Raw genomic sequence first — 5254 nt, 5'->3', positions numbered from 1 at the left:
CCCTATGGAGGAGAACAAGCTGACTTATGAAGAATAAAGATAGTGTTGAGGAGATCAGTAGATGAAAGAAAGACAACAGGAAAGAAGAGGAACAGCGCTTGTGGCTTTATGGATGGATATATATATATATATATATATATATATATATACATAGAGAGAGAGAGAGAGGCATTACCATTATGTGAGTGATGACACAATCTGGAATAACTAAGTAATGTTTTGAAGGTTTTCATTATGATATGGTAGCCTGCGATCCTTGACTAGCTCATATGCTGAGAAAGCTGCTTAATCCCAAAATCCCAGTTTGTTGCTGCCTCTAGTGAATATACTGTAAGACACAAATGTTCATGGAGGTAGGAACTGGAAGGTTGACCAGTTAAGTTTACTGGTAAGAGAGGTTCAGAAAGGTGGTTCTTATCAAACAAAGTATTAGAGGACGAGAACAAAATGGATTTTGTCAAAGAAAGGACACTTTGTTTTCTCCCTTTTCCATCTACTTATGCTGTACTTTATCAACTACATATTTCAAGAAGTCCAGGGAATGCAGAACATAGTCCAAGAAGTCTAGAGCCCTCTGTTGGAGGGAATGTAGCAGCGAGGAAAAGTGACAATGGAGATAACGAAGCTACCAGCCATGGGGAGCATAACAGAAGTGGATGTCTCAGGGCAGCACCTGACAGTTCATTGTCCATGTGAGTCTAAATGTTTGTGCAAGTTTGATATGTATGTGATCCTGTCACATGAGAAGAATGTTAACTTTTATTTTTCCTTAGCTGAAGTTCATTTCTGCTGGCGTACACTGAGGCACAACTGAGAACACTGAGGCAGATAATGTTCAAGCAATGTGTGAGGGTTTATTGCACATCAGGTGTGGCCCAGTCAAGGGAGAAATGTGCATTGGCCCTGAGCAAGGGGTGAGAGCATGTTTGATAGGGGAGATTAGGTATGGGAGGAGGCATTGCTGAGGGGTGTGTGTGTGTGTGTGTGTGTGCGCGCAAAATTTAGGGTCTTTGAGCAGGGGATCTGGGGCTGGCTGCTAGGGTGGTGTTGGGTGTGGAGGGTGCTGGCAGGCACCGAGTATCTTTTGTGGTTTTCTGCATAATCATTTTTCTGCAGGTTGAGCCATGTGGAGCAGCTGCTAGCTGATTGAGCTGCATGGGAAGCTTTTACTGCCCTGTTAACACTGTGCACCAGTAGCAGTGAGTGATAGATCTGCTTCAGAGTTTTTCTCTTCTGATAAGGTGGGGGTCTTCTCCAAACACCTGAAAATTTTATTTTGAATATTTATTTTTATCTTCTTTATAGCACAAAAAATTAGTTTGGTCTCTTCTAGGAAAATACTATCATGTTGAATTAATGATTTACCAGTCCCTTTGGATAGAAACTAAAACAGAATCACTGACTACTCAATTATTTCAGGTTTATAACCCAATCATATTTAGGATTTCCACCACCCTTCCCAACTTCAGGATTGATTTCTAGAGCCAGGAAATTATATGGTGCTGCAATGTTAGCGGGGAGAAGGATTGATTTTGCACCTCCTCTGCTTTCTGATATGCACAATTGACTAGTTATGACCTTCACTTACCTTCACTGTTTCTGCCTTGGCTCAGAGGCTCCTTGTTTAATTATGGTGCCTAGATGGATGGTCAGTACCTCTGAAGTCACGATCTATACTGCTGATTTTTGCCTGCCGGCTTTCTCTGTCAGTATTTTCACCTGATTTTAAAAGAATGAGTCAGATTAAGCTGACTTTTCTCACCTCCTTTTGAGCTGTGGGCACAAGACCATAGAACTTCTCTCTACCTCTAACATCAGCTCCTTTCATCTCTATTCTTCTGCAGGGTGACATTTGCTGCACACTCAAATGGTAGAAGGGCCAGTTTGCTTTCTGGGATTTCTTTTATAGGGGCACAAATCCTAATCATGAGAATTCTACCTCATGGATTCCTAAAGGCCAAGCTTACTAAGCATTTCACCTTGGATATTAGAATTTCAGTGTATGAATTCCATGGAAGGGATGAACATTCGTTCAATAGGACTTGGCATATCTAATTCCCAAGTATCAGTTTGGAATTTAGAATTCTTCTTTACAACATTGAGATGCTGAGAGTATTTTAAAATCATTGATTTTTTTTTTTCAGCACAGGGGATTGAACTCAGAACCCTGTGCTTGCCAGGCAAGTGCTTATTCTACTGACCTATCTCCCCGGCCCTAAAATCATTTTAACATTAATAAGTTTTCTTCTTTGAGCCAATGTTGGATGGTACGCTTCAAGTGTTGAAAATTTATGCATGGAAAACTCACAGGTGAGAGACTCAGTCTTCAGATTCAAGACTTTATGGTGTGAGGAGGTGAGACATTTGGAAAGTGCTTAGGATTGGATAAAATCATTAAGGTAGAGCCCCATGATGGGGTTGGTGGCTTTATTGGGGGAGTAAGAGAGACCCACTTGGCACACGTGTTTCAGTCTTGCCATGTGATACCTTCTGGTGTGTTTGTAATATGACGTGGCAAGAAAGTCCTTGCCAGTTGTAAGCTTCCTGACTTTGGATTTTTGAGCCTCCATAACTTTAGGAAATTAATTTCTCTATGAACCAGAATAAGACATGGCTTCATATGTCATACTACAACATATGTCCCTTAATGCTAGTTAGAATTTTTTCTAAAATTTACACTAAAGCCATAAAAAGATCTTCACAAAGATGGCTTACAGAGGTGTGTTTATTGAGCAGATAAATGATCTATCAAATAAACTGTAAGTTTCTTCCATCAATAGTGGAATTGCATTGAGGAAATTAATCTAATCTTTGTTTCCTTCAATTATATAATAGGAATAGTAGATTATATATATTTTATGAAGTTTTGATAATGATTGATTTGTTATACAATGTTAACTCAGAACCTGAAAAATGGCAAGAACTGAATATTTATCAGCAGCTAATTTATTATCTTCTTAGAAACTAAGATCTTGGATAGAATAAAAATGAAGAGACTAGGGCTGGTGAGATGGCTCAGTGGTCTAAAGCACCTACTTAGAACAAGCTTAGCAAAGCACAGGGACCACGGTTCAATCCCCCAGCACCACATGCCAGCCAGCCCCGCCCCCTGGTGGGCTGAGCTGGCCACACACACACACACACACACACACACACACACACACAAATAAATAAATAAAATTTAAAAGAAAATGAAGAGACTAGAACAGTAGTGAATAGTTTCAGAACTATTTTACTGTGGGACAAACTACTTTTCCCTCACTGATGTCTACTATTTTGAAGGATGTTTGGTATTTGGATACAGTTGATATTCAAAAGATATCTGAATGAAGCCGTACATATTTACTTGTCTTTTTCTATCATCTGTTGTACTGCCTCCCATATCAAAAAGAATGACAATGGAGTCTAACAGAGAAGCCATGGAAGAAGAAAGTTTTTAGGGAAGAAATGTAATAAAATATTGAATGGTAGCTTCCAGGTCTTTTATGATGACTTAGCAACTTGTGATATAATTTAAGATGGAAACATGAGTATGAATAAATTTGGTGGAAAAGCTTGCTCTTTTCTTATATGCAAAATGAAGGAGAGGCTAAAATAATCTCCAAGCACCAGAACTGTTGCTCTAATTTCTTGACTTCAAGTTATTGCTGCAATAGTAGAGCTTCAGTATGGAAGTACAGATGGGTGTGGTGGCAAAAATCTAGCAGAGTAGGATGGCATAGTTCATGATTTTTAGCCATATTGAGCTATGTGGGAGGAATGGCAGTAACATCAAAGATCTCACAGGAAACCCTTCAAAACAAATTATACCATTATTTTTGTTGGTTGGACTTTCTTTTCAGGGTCTATAGAGTAATGAATTTATAGGGCTTTTATAAATTATCACAGAACTTGTAAAGTGAAAGCATAGCAGTTATATTTCTAGGTGCAAGTAACAGAAACTAACAAAAAAGTGATTGCAGCAGGGGACTCTAGGGAGATCCGGGAAGCTTGCAGGAGCTTGCAGGAGGTTGGAGAAGGTTTGAGACAGACAGGAACCAGTGGGGACTTGTAGGACAGACATTGCCATGGAAACTGTTTAGTTCCTGAACAGCATCTGTTGTGCCTGGCTAAAGAATATATATCAGAGGCTTTGGGACTTGCAACACAAAATCATAAACATGAGAATTTTTTAAGAAGTAGCTAAGGGCTGTAACAACACTTACAGATTATATAACGTAAGATTGCCTCATTTAAAAGTAATTGAAATTGATAGGGATGGTTTTTTAAAATTTAAAGTGATATATGCTATTGTAAGTTGTATAATCTAAAAATGTATAAGTTGAAAAAATATTGCACAGTGAACTCTAAGACGGGAAACAGGACTTTTGAAAAAAAATTTGGGAGGGCTGGTCAAATAGCTCAGTGGATTAAAGTGCATACAAGCAGATGCAGGGGCCGAGAGTTTGATCCCTGGGCCTGCGGTGCCAGCCCTGCTTCTAGGCATGCTGAGATTCAATTGAGATTGGGTGCGGTGGCATGTGCCTGTAATCCCAGATCTTGGGAGGCTGTAAACAGGTGAATCACTACAAATCAGATCTAATAGTGAGACCCTGAACACCCTGTAGACACTGCCCTAAAAAAAAAAAAAAAAAAATTGGACTATATTTTCCAGATTGCATAATACAACATTTAGGGCTATAAGGCACATGTTTCTTTGTAACCTGCTTTCATTAAAGAATAGGTGAGAACTTTTGGTTCCCATCAGTATGCATAGGCCATCTACTACAGACTTCACCACATTTAATTAAGAACCCCAATTTATCCAGTCCATAAGTGATGTTCAATTCATTGATTTCCAATTGTGATGTTGCGATGTATTCCATTAAACATTTTTTCACATGTGAGATTCTATAGGCTAAGTTTCTCGGCGTGGGTATTTTGGGCCAAACAGGAAGGCATATTTAAAAATTTGAGAGATATTAGCAGTTAGTCTAATTAGAAAGTTGTCTCACATTATAATCACACCAGCAGAAAATGAGGATCAAATGTCTAATATCCTGCATGTAGTTGCTATTAAGTATAGATAACACTCAGAAGAATTTCATTTATCAGAGATTGCTAAATATATTTGTCAAACTATGTTACATACCTTCACTCAAATGTATAAATGCAGACTAGTAAAGTTTAATATTGTCTCTGTTTTAGGTATTTTCTAAAGTTCATGTAATTTATTACAATAGCCATGACACTAAAATGTAGGTAAGCAAAGGCA

Source organism: Octodon degus, unplaced genomic scaffold (assembly GCF_000260255.1).
Source record: "Octodon degus isolate 3935 unplaced genomic scaffold, OctDeg1.0 scaffold00025, whole genome shotgun sequence".
NCBI classification, from domain to species: domain Eukaryota; kingdom Metazoa; phylum Chordata; class Mammalia; order Rodentia; family Octodontidae; genus Octodon; species Octodon degus.
This window is presented reverse-complemented; position numbering follows the sequence as displayed.